This window comes from Narcine bancroftii, chromosome 4 (genome assembly GCF_036971445.1).
Source record: "Narcine bancroftii isolate sNarBan1 chromosome 4, sNarBan1.hap1, whole genome shotgun sequence".
Taxonomy (NCBI): domain Eukaryota; kingdom Metazoa; phylum Chordata; class Chondrichthyes; order Torpediniformes; family Narcinidae; genus Narcine; species Narcine bancroftii.
In genome coordinates this window covers 179,121,945-179,139,006 of record NC_091472.1, presented here as the reverse complement: position 1 = coordinate 179,139,006, position 17,062 = coordinate 179,121,945, and the positions used below count along the sequence as shown (strand labels likewise).

At 44.0% G+C, this 17,062-nt stretch overlaps 1 long non-coding RNA gene across 2 annotated transcripts; it reads right to left on the bottom strand.

Moving 5' to 3' along the window:
• Positions 1-3,636: 3,636 nt before the first annotated feature.
• On the bottom strand, positions 3,637-16,060 carry LOC138761282 (uncharacterized). Of its 2 annotated transcripts, none has more exons than XR_011356238.1 (2): positions 11,198-16,060; positions 3,637-6,179 (listed from the first exon to the last, which is right to left on the bottom strand). It is a non-coding gene; the product is annotated as an uncharacterized lncRNA (long non-coding RNA). The 2 variants fall into 2 exon arrangements; XR_011356237.1 differs by having other exon boundaries at positions 15,722-16,060.
• Positions 16,061-17,062: the final 1,002 nt, after the last annotated feature.

The window sequence follows — 17,062 nt, the reverse complement described above, 5'->3', positions numbered from 1 at the left end:
CCACAATAAACTGAACTTGTCTCCATCTGCTTCTTGCATAAATATCTTCTTTCTGAAATTGATCCGGAGGCATTAAAGGTTTAGATTTAAGATGCCTCGATGTCATTTGAATCGACAGAAATTTTCATTATTGGACAACTATTTAATATAGCTTCTATTTCACACAATACTATCTGAAGATTGGCATCATTCAGTAGTTGACCATTTAAAATGGAATTAAGAAATTTCTTAATTGATCTAATCATTTTTTCCCCACACACCACCATGGTGTGATTCTGTGGGTGGGTTAATTATCCAATTAATTTCCTTCTGAAGCATCATGAATTTGATGTTAATTCCAATTTTTAATTGCTTTTCATAACTCTAGTTGAGCTCTTGTAAAGTTAGACCCATTATCAGAATGCAACTCTTTTACTTAACCACGTCCGGTTATAAAACGTTGAAGAACATTGATAAAATAATCTGTATCAAGCGATGACGCTACTTCAATATGAATTGCTCTCGTAGGCAATCAAAAGTGGCTCCATATCGTTTTTCAACACTTCTTCCTCGTTTTACTTGCAAAGGACCAAAATAATCAACTCCCACGTATGTAAATAGGAGTTCATCAGGTGAAACTGTGTCTTATGGTAAATCCGCCATCTGTTGTTGTCCAGGTTTAGCATTTGCACGGCGACAATTAACACATTTAATATAATTCTTTCGATCAATTTGAAGCACCAAGTATCCAATATTTCTGGAATAACTCTGATAACAAGTGATTACAACCACCATGACCTGTTTTCTCATCTAAATGTCAAATAATTAATTCATAAATATGAAATTCCTTCGCTAAGATCATTGGATATTTCACTTCTTCTGGCATTATTGCTTTTTCCAATCTTCCTCCTACTCTCAATACATCATTTACCAGAATAGGACTGAGCTTGTAAACACGACTTGTTTTTGTAACATTCAGATTCTTCTTCAATTTTGATATCTCATTATCAAATGCCTTTTTCTGACAAAAAGGCATCATCTCCAATTCAGCACTCACCAATTCTTCAACTGTTAGGTAACAGTTTTTTGAGACCAGATTCTCTTTTGATATAATGTAAAAACAGTTCTTAATCTAAGAATCCATGCTACTGCCCTTTTTCAAACAAAACCATGAAGAAGAGCAAATTGATTGAATAATTGGATCATTCTCGTTAGATATTTGAATAGTATTCATGTTTGTACTTTGGATTTCTGGATCCTCCATTGAAAATTCTTTTAACTCTTCTAGATTTTGAGGCCATTCTTCTTGAGATCGCGAAAGAAATTGAGGACTGAACACCCAAGTGTTGGCTCTTTTCAGAAACAATTGAACTTTTAATCCTCATGAAGGCATTGTCAGCTGGATTATCCACTGTTTTAACATATCCCCATTGATTAGCATGTGAAGCCTTTTTGATCTCATTAATTCTGTTAGTCTCAAAGGTATGAAGCATCATGGTTTTATTATTAAAGTATTTAAGCACTGAAGTACTATCAGTCCAAAATATAGAATCTGCTAACACCATCTCTAATTCTGTTCTTAATACAGTGTCCATTTTGCTCGCCATAGTAGCAGCAGTCAATTCCATTTGAGGTATGGTGACTGGCTTTGATGGAGCCATCCTGGCTTTTCCCACTACAAATCCAAAGTACTCGCTCTTGGTTATTTCGCAGTGCTAAATAACTGACAGACCTAAAACCATCTCCACGTGTGTCAGTAAAATGGTGTAACAGTAAATGTGGCAATTCCAAAGTCTGTTGGTTTAAAACATCTGATGCCTTCAAAGTTTTCTAACATTCTTAATCCAATCTTGTGCGATGGAATCTGGTATAGTTTCAAACCATCCAAATTTTCTTCCACAAAATTCTTGCAGAATTTTCTTGGCTATTAATGTCAATATTCCCAAAAGCTCATACATTGAGCTTACGATTGAAAGAATTCCTCTTCTTGTCAAAGGCCGTTCTTTCAAAACAATTTTGTATTTGAAAACATCAGATTGAACGCACCATTGCACCCCAAGAATCCTTTCGACAGATAGAACGTCACAATCCAAGTCCAGATGTTTTATCTCCTTTGCTCTTTCCATCTCGGGAATAACAGCCAACACATCTCGACTTTTGCTAATCCATTTCGTGAGGAAGAAACCTCCTTTATTACAGATCTCCTTTAACTCATGGTAAAGATCTATTGCAGGATTTTCTGAAACCACTGAAGTAAGACAATCATCAACATAGAAATTATTTCTGATGATGTTTGTAGCTTGAGAACCAAGTCGCTCTTCATTATCTTCAGCACATTTCCTGAGAGCAAACTTTGCACAACTCATTGATGAAATTATTCCAAATAAATGATGTCATTCTGCATTCAATCACATCTTTACTGTAGTCACCATTAGGCCACCATAACAATTGTAGAAAATTACCATCGTCTGATGGTACTTTCACTTGATGAAACATCGCTTCGATATCTGCAGCAATTACAATAGGCTCTTTACAAAATCTTATCAGAACACCTATTAAAGTACTGGTTAAGTCTGGACTTTGTAGAGGTTGAGAATTCAATGGAAGTCCACAATCAAATACTATACATAGTTTCTCCTTTTCTGGATGATTAAATTGTAGCACTGCGAAAGGCAGAGTTGCTGAAATAAATGTTGTCCACACCAAGCAAGTAAACCAGTAACTGCCATTTATTCAAACCACACATGTTTCTTTTTAGGGGAGGCGATAGGCTCACGGGAGCGATGTCATAATGCTGCTGAGAGGCCTGGCTGTTCCCCTGGCAGCATGCTCCTGCAGCCTGGAACTTCTGCACCGGTAAGGGGGAAGCTGGATGGAGAGTGGTGCGCCGTAGACCATTTCCGCCGATGAGGTGGGGAGGCCCTCTTTTGGTGCTGTGCAGATGCCCAGCAGGGCACATGGGAGTTCATCCATCCAGTTTGGCCCATGCAGCTGTGATTTGAGGGCTACTTTAAGATGGCGGTGAAAACACTCTACCAGCCCATTGGATTGGGGATGGTAGGTGGTTGTGTGGTGTAGCTGGCAGCTGCAGAATTTGGCCATGGTTGCCCAGAGTGAAACAGGTAACTGGGCTCCCTGGTCCGAAGTTATGTTGGAAGGGACACCAAAATGGGTGACCCACAGTGAGGCAGTGAGGTCTTCGTGTTGCATGCCGGCATGGACACTACCTCTGGCCAGTGTGTAAAGCGGTCGACCATGATATTTATGATTAGAGCTCTGGCTGATGGGAAGGGAGCCTACAATGTCTATATGGTCGAACATGTCCGCTGCAGGTGGGAAATGTTGCACTGGGCCTTTAGAGTGCTAATGGACTTTGGCTCACTGGCATTGAACACAGGTTTTTGCCCAAAGTAAAACTTCGTGCCGAAGCCTGTGCCATACAACCCTGTCTGAAATGAGGCAGACTGTTGATCAAATGGAATGATGAGAGAGACCATGCACTTGATAGAATACCCGCCGTCTCCAGGTCGTGGGCAGGATTGGCTTGTAGACTTATCACATGAGCGCTGGGCCATTGGGTCTAGTTTGAACTCTTCAATTTGTGGATTGATTATGGCAGTGCGGTATGTGTCAGAAATAAAACTTCTCACACATGAGTCTCTTTAAAACTGATGACACGACAAGCTTTATTTACAAGTCTGCAGAGTTGGACTCAACTGGTTTCTCACCAGTTAAGCCCCGATACATACAGTGCATTGATTTTTATACCCTTATTGTTTGCCCTTCCCCTTCTTATTAATACTGTTTTAATTGGTTAGTATTACAAAAGCATTCTAAGTATAACTGCATTTTTAATTATCACGTTCGTTACGTACGCTGTGAACTCTACATACACTAAATTCTGTTTCTCACCCTTCTTATCAATCTTTTGTCTCCTGCATGTCTCTCACTATGACCATGAAAAGATAGGTTTAAAAAAACATATTCAGCTGAACCTTTTGTCCTTGGCTGCTAGTAAGCTCCCTGTCCGTTCTGGCTTCCCTTTTTATGATTAATCATCACATTTTAACTTAAGTCATTTTAACCTAAATTCTCTATATAACAATCCACCCTTTTCTCTCTTTAAAATGTGTGTAATATATATATAGATATGAATGGGGATTTTAACCTGGGGAAGAGAAACGTTTCATGATACATTAATCTCGTGCTGAAGTAAAATTCTAACAGGGTCTCCCAGTCCCCCTGGTTGCATAGCCTGTTGGACGATGGAAATCACCAGGCTGCGTAGACAGGGAATAATACAGGGCAAAATAAGTAGGAGGAATAAAATACCTCCGATGACCCACAGAAGGTACGCCACCAGGTTCCCCCAAACCATTTGTCCATCCAATTTAATTGTGCAAAAGGATGCCAGGTTTGAACCGGTACATGGGACAAAGTACGAATATTATCAGCGATTTTTCGAATGGCTTGGCCATTATCATCAATCTGTAAGCAGCAGTTAGTCAAATTAAGCTATCCACATACACCTCCTTCCGTGGCTAGGAGATAGTCTAGGGCCAGATGGTTCTGATATATAGCAGAGCGCATTTGACCTTGCTGGGATGCAAGTAATTGCAGGGCTAGAGCTGTTTGATTTGTAACAATTTCAAGGACTGCTTGTAAGCGAATAATGCGATTTAACATATAAATAGGAGTACGATAACCCCAGGATCCATCCTGAGCCCATGTAGCGGGACCATAATATTGAATTATGCGTTCTGGAGGCCAATCATCTCCCCATTGTCCCAAATGTACCGTGCTAGAGCGGGGTTGACGGTGTAATGTATCAAAAACCTTCACGCCTAATTTATGACCATGATTGTGGGGTAGGAGGAAAAATTCTGGGCGGATTATTCCTAGGAAACAAGTTCCACTCCACTGTGAGGGAAGACGAGTATAAGCTTTATTACCACATACCCAGAATAATCCATTTGGGGATACTCCATACCCCCTTTCCCAAACTCTTTTAAGAACGGGGTTTGATTGGTATGGTCCTGTGATGGTGGAACTGGTACAATTCCAAAACTGAATACTGCTATTAGACAGGGGTAGGCAATTAGTTTTAAAAACAGTGGATAAGAACCAAGTCAGAGGTTTTGGAAACCAAGTGAAAATACCAGGCGAAATGCGAATCCATACAGCCTTGCAGGGACTTTTTCCTACTGTGTATTTGCCGGTTCGTGAGAGACAATAAAAACCAGAGGGGACGTTAGAGAGAGACCAAGTTTCTCTTGATCTCGTTCGGTTAGTTGTCCAAATTCGGGAAATCATGGTCAATGAATTGAGGGGTTCCCCCCACCAAGGCCATTGCTCTGACATCCGTAGACCCCCGCAGACCCAACAATTGGTTACATTAAAAGTTCCTGCAATTTTAGTTGCAAGATCTACAAAAAGGTTATCTCCCCCAACTGCATTACCGAAACTTTCATGGTTATTTGGATGGACTCGAACTAAGTCCGGCTGTCTTAAAGGGGCAGGCACTTTCGAGTGTGGAGTGGAACTTTTCATTGGAACAGTACGCTGGTGTATGCAAAACCAGAGTCCATCAGGGCATGGTAGGCCTGAGTCACCCTTCCAACCGTTAAGAGGGAAAGGAGTGGTATTAGGAATCTGTATATAATGACCCATATTATTTCCTTCTTTTTCCACACAAGGGGTATATGGATGTTGGGTGGTATTTTCTGCCCAGCATTTCTCAGGAACTGAGGTATGGGAAATGAAATTACCTTCCTTTCTTCCCCAAATGTGGTCCTGAAACAGGACCACTGTGTCTCTGCATTTCTTACATTTCACACCTGATAAAGACATAGGCAAACTAAGAAAAATCAAAGAACATAACAATAACATTGTGAATCAAGTCTTTCTGCGAAATCGTAAGGTAAGAGGTTTTTCTCCAGGAACACAAGTCCAATCTGAGTTCGTATTAGGGTCCTGAGGCGCCTCTACAGGTCCCTTAAATCTGGATGCGTGCGTCCACCCCTTCTCTCTTGTTCATGCTGCAGCCTCTGTAGTTAAGAGAACTTGGTATGGACCTTCCCACTGGGGCTGGAGTTTTTCAGTTTTCCAGGTCTTGATGAGAATCCAGTCTCCTGGTTCCACTTTGTGTAAAGAAAAGTCTAAAGGCGGTGTTTGTGCCAATAGTCCTCTCTTTCGTAAATCTGCAAGAGAGCGTGACAGTGCCTGTAAATAGTTCCTAACAAATATATCCCCTTCCCCCAAGGTGGGACACCCCTCAACTGTACTCCAGAAGGGAAGCCCAAACATCATTTCATAAGGGGACAACCCTACATCTTTTCATGGGGCTGTACGAATTCTCAATAAAGCCAGGGGCAGACACTTTATCCAAGGCATTTTAGTTTCCACCATTAATTTTGTCAATTGCATTTTTAGGGTTCCATTCATACGTTCAACCCTCCCTGAGCTTTGTGGATGCCAAGGGGTATGTAATTTCCAAGAAACCTGTAATGCATTACAAATCAATTGCTGGATTTTTGAAGAAAAATGTGGACCCCTGTCTGAGTCTATAGAATCCATTATACCATATCTGGGGATTATCTGCTCTAGGAGGAGGCGAGCTACTGTAGAGGCTGTAGTATTTACTGTTGGGAAGGCTTCCACCCATCTGGTAAAGTGATCTATTATCACCAACAGATATTTCCATCTTTGGACTTGAGGTAACTCTGTGAAGTCGATCTGGATACGTTGAAAAGGGCGTATGGCTAATGGTTGACCTCCCATGGTCCCTGTCCTCATTACCTTCTTATTAATTTTTGTGCATAGGTGACAGTTCTGCACCTCCTGTTGGGCCAAGGTGTAGATTCCCTTACACACATATTCTCGAAGCACTGTGTCACATAAGGCTTGGGTGCCCCAGTGGCTCTGATGATGCAGGTGTTTTAAAATATTGCGAGTTATTTCTTTATTTAGAACCATTCTTCCATCTGGTGTCTTCCATGTTCCATCAGGCAGTTGGCTTGCGCCCAGCTGAGCCATGTCCTTTTCTTCCTTAGCAGTGAAAATGGGAGCCTTCTTTATGCCTTGCCTTATTGGGATTAAGGTCAGCAAACGGACTTCTTGTTGCATGGCTGCCCTTTTGGCTTCTTCATCAGCCAGTCTGTTTCCAATTGCTGTCGGGGTATCTCCCCTCTGATGGCTTGGTATGTAGACCACTGCTATTTCCTGGGGTAATGTCAAGGCTTCTAAAGTCAGAGTAATCATCTGTTCGTGTGCCAATTCCTTTCCTCTTGATGTAATTAGACCACGCTCCTTCCAGATCTTTCCAAAGGTATGCACTACCCCATATGCGTATTTGGAATCAGTGTAAATTGTTCCAATTTTCTTTGCCAGTATTCTGAGGGCTCTTTGCAAGGCATATAGTTCACAGGATTGTGCTGACCAGCTTCCGGGTAGTCTCGTGGATTCTACTACTTTCCAAGTATTTCCTTCTATTATAGCATATCCACTTCTTCTCATTCCGTCAACACATCTGGCGGAGCCGTCAATGTAGAATTCATATCCTTCTCCCAGTGGAGTATCGCAAAGGTCTTCTCGGGTCTTGGTCTGAAGATCTGTCAACTCGACACAGTCGTGCTCCACCTCTCTCTCTGTTTCACTGCCGTATAAAAACTGAGCTGGGTTGCAGCTATTAATCTTTGTAAACTGTAGATCTTCTCCGACCATTAAAATGGTTTCATACTTTAATATGCGAGAATCAGTCAGCCATCGATGGGCAGTTTGTGTTAATAAAACACTCACAGAATGGGAGGTGTACACAGTCATCTTTCCTCCAAAAGTAAGTTTACGTGCTTCCTCTACCAACAGAGCAGCAGCCGCTACTCCCTGGATACACGTCGGCCATCCGCGAGACACTGGGTCCATCATTTTGGAAAGGAAAGCCACTGGGTGTCGCTGACCGCCTTTTTCTTGTGTTAAAACTCCCACAGCTGTTCCTTGGTTATGAGTGACAAATAGCTGGAAGGGCTGTTTTAAAGAGGGCAGAGTGAGTACTGGGGCTCGTGTCAGGCGATGCTTCAAGTCCTCAAACCATCCCTCCTCCTCCTGGGTCCATTGAAATGGATATTCATTTTCATTTGTCAGCTTTTCATACATAAACTTCACCAAAGCTGAGTAGTCCTCTATCCATAACCTACAGTAACCTAAGAGTCCCAGGAATTGTCTTATTTCCTTCTTATTACGGGGTAACGGCATTCTAGTGATTCCCGCAATCCGTTCAGGGGTAATCCGTTTCTGTCCTTTACTTATCTGGTGTCCCAGATATACCACAGTTCTCTCAACAAACTGTAACTTGTTCCTGGACACCCGTAGACCCTTTTTCCCCAGATAATTCAAGAGTCTAATTGTATCTCCCCTCATTTCTTGTTCCTTGGGTCCTGATAATAGTAAATCGTCCACATACTGCATTAGTTGGGAATCATCAGATTGTGGATAGTCCACCAGGATTTGTTCTAGCATTTGTCCAAACAGGTTCGGAGATTCAGTGAACCCTTGGGGCAATACAGTCCACCGAAGCTGTCTCCGTCTACCTGTCCATGGATTTTCCCATTCAAACGCAAACATATCTCTACTTTCCTCTTCTAATGGACACGTCCAGAAGGCATCCTTCAAGTCGATAACACTAAACCACTCATGGTCTGGGGGAATCCGACTCATAATAGTATAGGGATTAGGCACCACTGGGTGGCGGGTCTGAACAATAGCATTCAAACTTCTTAGATCCTGAACTAGGCGATAGGATCCATCTGACTTTTTCACTGGGAGTATAGGGGTGTTATAAGGTGACATGCATTCTTCTAATAGTCCGTCTCGTATTAGAGTCTCAATTACCGGCTGTAGCCCTTTTCTCCCTTCCAAAGAAATAGGATACTGACGTTTCCTTACCGGCTGATGACCTGGTATTAATGTGACATGTAAAGGTGGGATGTCCAGACCTCCTCGATTTCCCTCCTTATACCAGACTCTCTCGTCATTCTGCCGTTCATCCTCTTCCTTTAAAGCGCAGAGGTGGACTCGCACTTCTCCGTCCACAGGGAGAGCACCCAAACCTAGGAGAGCCTGTAAGTCCCTTCCTAGGAGGTTAAATCCAGCCGACGGTAACAACAAGAGGTCTTGTACCCCTTCTCTTTCTTCCAGTTTCACTGTTACTTGGGGAATTATTGATACCATTCTGGGAGCCCCTTCTATCCCAGAAATTGTCAAATTACTTTTTACAGGCTCAGTTCCGATTGGCACAGTTATTACACTACTTCGTTCCGCTCCTGTGTCCACCATAAACACCACCTCTTCTCCCTTGGGACCAATTTTTAGTTTTACCAGGGGTTCCCTCTTATACTTGGTCCCTAACATTTGGAACCCCTGACACCCCTAATCTTCTTCCATAAGTTCGAGGGCACGCAATTCCCTCTTGTATTGGGGGAATTCCCTCTTAAAGTGTCCTTCCTCATTGCAGTAATAGCACTTAACGAACCTCCGGGGTCTTCCCTCTCTTGGATATCTTGGATTGTTTAGAGGAAGGTTTTGTTTTCTTTCCCCTCTGGATTCAGCATTCATCTGTCGGATAGTCTGTACCATAACCTTTGTCGCCCTCTTTTGATCTTCTTCTTCTCTCTGCACATATACTTTTTGCGCCTTTTTTAACAGGTCACTTAGGGGTTTTTCGCTCCAGTCCTCCTCTTTTTCTAGTTTCTTTCTAATGTCCTGCCATGATTTGGAAACAAATTCAATTCGAATAAGCTGTTCACCCATTTGTGTACTAGGGTCCACGCCCGCATACTGTTGGACATTCTTTCTCACCCTCTCCAAAAAATCAGTAGGGGACTCGTCTTTCCCCTGGTGGTTCCCAAATGCCTTGGTGAAATTGTGACCCTTTGGCACAGCCTCCCGTATCCCTTTAATTGTCCACTCTCTATATTGTCTCATACTTGCCAATCCCTCGGGTGTTCGTTTGTCCCACCTAGGTTCATTTAAGGGATATTTTTGTTCATGGGGTCTGGGGTCCCCAGGTTGTTCATATTCCCACATGAGGAGGGCAGCCCGTCGAATCATCTGCCTCTCCTGGGGTGAGAATAATGTTCCCATTATTGCCTGCATCTCTTCCCACGTATATGTGTTTGGTCCCAGGAATTGGTCAAGCTGTTCAGCCAGTCCTATAGGATCTTCTAATAACTTTTTCATTTCTTTCTTAAATCCCCGCACCTCTGTACTAGTTAGGGGAACATTCACATATCCCGTTCCCCCTCCCGGTCCTCCCATAGGAACTTCCCTCAGGGGATTTAGGCTTATTGAAAATTTTGATGGTCCTGGACCAGTCTGGGATCTTGTCCAAGGTCGGTTTACCGGTGGAAGTTTAGGGTCCGACTCCCTTAATTCATCCTTTTTTTCCCGGCCCCTTTCGGGGCAATCAGATTCATCACCTTTCCCCTCAGGTAATGAGCTTTCCTCGGGCGCAGTAGGCACCGGGGGAATATAAGGAGGGGGAAGGTTGTCCAGAGGTTCCCATTTCTTTTCTCCCGCTACCCTCAATTTGAAACATTTTGTTAAGGATCCTGGCCAGGGAACCCAACAAAATGCATATGCTGACTCTTCTTGATTCACCTTTGGTCTCGAATTTACATATATGTTTAATGCTTGTCTAACCCAATCCTCATCAGATCCAAATTTCGGCCACCAGACCGAGGAACCTTTAATAGGTTGTTTCGACCAAAGGAGACAATATTGGACCATCTTTTTCTTGTTTTTGTCTCGATATCTTTTACTATCCCAATTTTCAAACATTCTCCCCAAAGGGCTGTCAAGGGGAACTCCTAGGAATTGTCCTGAATTTTCAGATGAGCCCTTAGATTTTGATCCTCCCATTTTCCCACTTAGATCTGTTTATCGTTGCTGAGGACCCTCTCGTTCTGGACCCTACTCCCTTCTTCTCAGACGCCTCATCGGAGGTACTGTCCCTCCTTCGGTTACCGCCGAGGTTTCCCTGGGGTTGACCCCTCTCTTCTCGGCACTTCGTCGGAGGGTCTATCCTAGAGTCCCACGACAGGGTCCTCACGCCACGACAAAAGCTCTATACCTAATCTATTACGTTAGGTTTTTTATCCAAACAGGTGTATCCCGTTACACCTGTTACCCAATCCCCACACCACAATCGTAAGTCGTCACTTACCGGTGTCTTCCCGGGGATTGAACCGTCACCCTTCTCCTCTCCATCTTGTCGTGTCACCTTGTCCGGATACCACTCGCTCAAGCCGCCCGAAGCGACGAGCAAGGGACTAGGAGCCGCTGAACTCAGCGGGGTGCACCGCCTCCGATGTCCCTCTTCTCGCCTCCCCTCACGGCCGGAGTGTAGATCCCGGACGAGCCCCCATTTGTCAGAAATAAAACTTCTCACACATGAGTCTCTTTAAAACTGATGACACGACAAGCTTTATTTACAAGTCTGCAGAGTTGGACTCAACTGGTTTCTCACCAGTTAAGCCCCGATACATACAGTTCATTGATTTTTATACCCTTATTGTTTGCCCTTCCCCTTCTTATTAATACTGTTTTAATTGGTTAGTATTACAAAAGCATTCTAAGTATAACTGCATTTTTAATTATCACGTTCGTTACGTACGCTGTGAACTCTACATACACTAAATTCTGTTTCTCACCCTTCTTATCAATCTTTTGTCTCCTGCATGTCTCTCACTATGACCATGAAAAGATAGGTTTAAAAAAACATATTCAGCTGAACCTTTTGTCCTTGGCTGCTAGTAAGCTCCCTGTCCGTTCTGGCTTCCCTTTTTATGATTAATCATCACATTTTAACTTAAGTCATTTTAACCTAAATTCTCTATATAACAGTATGCCTGTGTGTTGGTATCTTAAGCCTGGTCCATGGTGAACTGAGCTGTGTTGATGCCACCCCTCTCCTCAGAGATTGTTAACCTGGACAGTGTGTCATCTACCACATTGGGCTTCCCGGCTATGTGGCAGATGTACATTGTATATTCGGAGATGTATGAAAGGTACCGCTGTTGCCTTGCCGACCAGGGGTCCAAGACTTTTCCCAGCGCCTGCGCCAGCAGCTTGTGGTCCGTGTAGGCCTTGGACACTTGGCCTTCGAGGATGGGCCAGAAATGGCATATGGCCAGATACATTACCAGCAGTTTGCAATCAAAAATGCTGTACTTCAGCTCGGGTGGTCAGAGGTGTTTGCTGAAGAAAGCTTCCATTGGTGATCCATCCACTATTGCAGCACTGCACTCACTGCCTGGTCTGAGACATCTGTCATTAACAACAAGGGATAAGTCTAGATCTGGGTGTGCCAGGAATGAGGCTTTGGAGAGTGCTGTTTTGGTCTTCTTGAATGCCTGGAGTGCCTCCGCAGACCAGCTGACTTAACAAAGTCAAAGAGGGGCTGCCTGGTGGTTGCTGCTCTTGGGAGGAAGCAATGATAGAAATACACCATCTCAAAGAATTCCTGCAGGCTTTTGTGGGTTTTGGGCCTGGGAAAGTTCTGAATAGCCTTGACCTTGTCAGGCAAAGATATTGCTCCTTGGTGGAGATGCGGTGCCCAAGGAAGTCGATGGTGGTCAAACCGAATTGGCACTTGGACTGGTTGATGGTTAGCTCACAAGTCTGCAGCTGGGCAAACAGGCATTTTAAATATTCTTTGTGGGTCCTGACATCTGAACTGGCAATGAGGATGTTGTCCAGGTACACGAAAATCCCCTCCAGGTCTCTTGCCACAACGCTGGAATGTTTGGGCCGTGTTTTTTAGCCTGAATGGCAGTCTTCTGGACATTGTCCTGGTGCTATGGGATCTGGTGGTAGACCTTCACCAGGTCGACTTTGGAAAAAATCTGGGCACCTTGGAGTTGTGCGGCAAAGTTCTGTATGTGTGGGATGGGGTATCTGTCCAGTACTGTTGCATCATTGAGCCTGAGGTAGTCTCCACAGGGGTGCCAGCCTCCAGAGTTCTTTGGGACCATGTGTAGTGATGAAGCCCACAGGATATTGGAACGACAGATGATCCCCAATTTCTCCATCGTGGCAAACTTGGCCTTGGCTTGAAGGAGCTTATGTTGGGGAAGTTGCTGTGCCCACGCATACACAGATGGTCCGGTGGTCTTAATGTGGTGTGGCACGTCATATGCTGGTTCCACATTGTGGAAGTTGGGGGTCAGTAGAGCGGGGAAGTTTGTGAGCAGTGCAGTGTATTTACTTTGTTCGAGAGCATGGACTCCCAAACCCCAGCAAGTGTGATGGTACAGTATGAGGGGAAAACCTGGAAGGTTGAGGCATGAACCAGCCGGTATCTGTTGAGGTCAACCAGGAGTTTGTTCACCTGGAGGAAATCTGCTCCTATAAGAGCCTGGCCTACTGTGGCAACAATGCAGTTCCATCTGAAAATGGCATTCCTGGTGTGAATGGTCACACCACATGGTCCCATAGGTGAGGATAGTTAAACCATTGGCACCCCATAGGGGTAAGCATCGGGTATTGTTTTTCTGCTCAAAGAATATGGGCGGAACTAGCCTGATTTCTGCGCCAGTGTCTATCAGGAATTCCTGGTGAGCCTTCTGGCTGCAAAGGTAAAGCAGACCTTTTCTGGTGCCAACAGCCGAGGCCACTAATGGCAGCCGGCTTGCTCATTTCCCTGCATTGGACTGGGTTTGCTGCCTGAAAATGTGCAGGATGGTACGTACCTCCAGGCACTGTGGCCCCACTGATGGTGGAAGCAGCAGTACCCTGCTGTTTTGTCGCTGCGGTCACCACATTGTGGCTGGGTTGCCATGGGGGTGCATGAGGTGGCTGAAGTTTGTACTGTTGCTCCCACTGTGGAAATGGGCTGCACGTGGATGGAGTGCAAAAGACCCAGTCTGCTTCTCCTGCCACGAGCTGCAGTTCGGCAAAGTCCACGTTGGAGATGGCGGCGGCACCATTGACCAACAACATGGAAAGGAACAGGGTCTCAAACAGAAAGCACTTTGTGTGTGTGTGTCTGTCTGCAAGGGCCACTAGTTCCTGCATCAGTTCTGAGGGGTTGTGATCAACTAGGCCCGGTGTATTAAGCATGCAAACGGCTTTCTTTGCAATACTAACAGCTTTCATGAACAGTCTGATCTTCTTTTTCCTTTGTTTCTTTGTTATTTCTTGTGTTTGTATCTGACACAGCAGTAACAAAGGTATTTCCCTTCGGTTTCTGTTGAGATGATGATTTAGACTTCTTTACATCTTTATGAATTATTGAAGTATTCTTAATGTTTCGAAATACTGGAACAGTGTTAAGATATACATGCCATTCCAAGAATTGTACAACATCCTCAAAAGTGGCATCCCTTCCAGGAAGCATCTTAAGCTCTACAACTTAGGTTCTCAATAATTCCCTCCTTTTATAAGGTAATTTATTGACAATAATTGATGAATAAGCAAGCAGATTCAGTTCTTGGAAATGTACACTCCTTCCCATTGTGACACAACATCCTCTCAGAAAGAGTGCATGTGCTTGAAAGCCTCTGATTTTATTGCCAGCCAAGAAAGAATCTTGTCTATGTGGGCCCTTGCGATTCTATGTTCATTGCCATAATGATAATACAATAATTCTTTTGCCCTTTTAAAACATTGTTCTGGATTCATATATTGGCAACTTTTGACTAACTCCTTCACCTGTCCTCCAGATTACTGTTCCAAGTCATTCAGTCGATCTTTAGCGTTTTTAGAATTACTTTCAATGTGATGTTCAAAGGAGTTCATGAATGTCAGATATTGGAATGGATCTCCATTAAAAACTGGAATTCCCTTCTTTGGCAAACCATATGAACCTTGTTGCTGCGCTAACATAGCAGAAATTTTGTTTTGGTTTGCTATGAGTTATATTGTCTTGTGGTGAATGGAGCTGGCTGAACTTGAACTGGTGACATAGGTGTAGGACCTTGAGTTGTAAGTGATGGCGTTGCTGGGGATCCTTGACTTGTTGCTGGTTCTTAAGCATCACGAAGAGACATCAATGGTTGAGTCACATGGTTGAACCTTTTTGAAATAATCTCCTTCCGGGAAGCTTCATAAATTGTGCACTCGGAAGAGATTGAATGTTGCTAGCCCTTTCCATAGGGTTGGTCATTGACATTTGGGTACTAGCAGCACCACCCGCGACTCCTTGCTCAAGTATACTCATTTTTCATGGCACCCATTGATCTGCTGGAATGTTAGGTTCAAGCCCTTTTGGCATTTCACTTTGACTGATAGATCTTGCAGAAGCCTAAGCTAATGCTTTTACTTTGGCCATCTTCATAGCATATTGTTTCTCAAGATTTGGTTAATTATTTTCTCTCTTTAATAATCTTTTTTGTTCTTCTATACTGAATCTTCATTTTAGCTTCTTGCCTTAGTTGCTGATTCTTCATTTCAGCTTCCAAATCTTTGAGAGGATGTCATTTCTACAACTACTCACATTGTGTACAGACAGTAGCCAAGTCTGCTTGCACCTTAGCATGCATAGCTAACATGCTTGAAGCATGGAAAGCTGTTCTTGCTCTAGGTGCCTTTGAAGACCGTCCTAAACTCATAACCTTGGAAATACTATCATCAGGATTCACATCTGAACTTTCAGATACACGGATTGAGTCTCTATCTTTAGCATTTTGCTCGGTACAGCACCAATGGGGCTTTGCAACGCACATTCATCTGTTTCAGTTCCACTAACCTTTAAGCCAGCTAATGAGGCCTGCAGTGCCTTATCGGAATCTTCTTCTTGCTTGGTAGTTGAGGCCGCTTCTTCTATGGTGACTGGCTCCAATCTCCTGCCAAGCATTGTCGGTTTCCCTTGCTGGCTCAACTCACAACCAAACAGTTATTTGAGAGGAGCTGTTTGCTCGAGGTCTTTAGCCCGAAGAGACGACTTCTTCTCCATCTTGGGAGTCTTCACACTGCAGCCTGTCTTCTCTTGGTTTCTAGGAAATGTAAGCAAATTTGTATCTTGCTTGATCCCTTTAAGAGGATTTCTCTTGGATCTGTGGTACTTCACACAAACTGGCATATCCGGTGTTTTTAAGAACACGTACTTCTGGGCTTCCTGCCAGATTCTGCAAATCAGAGCAAAACAATAACCATTTATTTGCTATAGAACAAAGATACATCCATGCTGCTCGAATGTCCTGCACTGAAGAGGGGGCTGTGGAACAGTCACATTTATTCAGGAGCCTGACGGAGGAGACACAGGTACAGTCGGCCAGTGGATGTGCCCAAACAGATATATATATATATATTTATCTTTATATATAAAGTGGTTTATCACATTCAACCCTTTTTAGAAAAAGAGTTGGGTGGGGTGAAGTGGTGATGATACAGTTACAAATTAAGTCTTTCAGGTGGTCTGGATTTTTGCTGTGACTGTCATAATACCGGGTGTGAATGCAGCACAGTGGTGTGGTCCTGGGCAGGCTGAGGTGCCTATGTGCAATCATCATTACTGGGCTGGTGGGTATGTGGTGACGAGTCCAGCATGCTGGAGGTGAAGTAATGTGCATTGGCCCTGGTGTATCATGTGTGAGTAGGGATGAGGGGTGATCAGTGAAGGTCTCCAAGGCCCCTGAGGGTGCCAAATCCTAAAGGAAGACAGTATCATATTGGGAGGTTGGCGTGGAGGAGGTGGATCATTTTGATTAGGTTGAACTTATGGCTTCTCACGTTTCTGGAGTTGGATCGGCCCTGGGAACATCAGCCATCCTGGTAGCGTGGTCCCTGTCACAGATTTACCCAAATATCCATCATTGACCTGGTGAGCTGTCCTGGTCCAGTGTGTGGGAGGCCAGTGTCAGACTGTTGCTTATCACTGCAGTGGTGAGATCGCGTGCTGATTCAGAAGAAGGTGATATCCAAGTTGGCAGCCCCCACAGGGTGCTGCTGAGTCCCCAAAATGGCAGCTCCCATTACTCGCATGTGCTGCTAGTTCTCGGCAATGGCGGCATCCTAGAAGGTGGCCCCCATGGTTCACATGTGGTGCTGCTGGGAAGGGGTTTGGATCTACATGCATTAGCATAGTGCC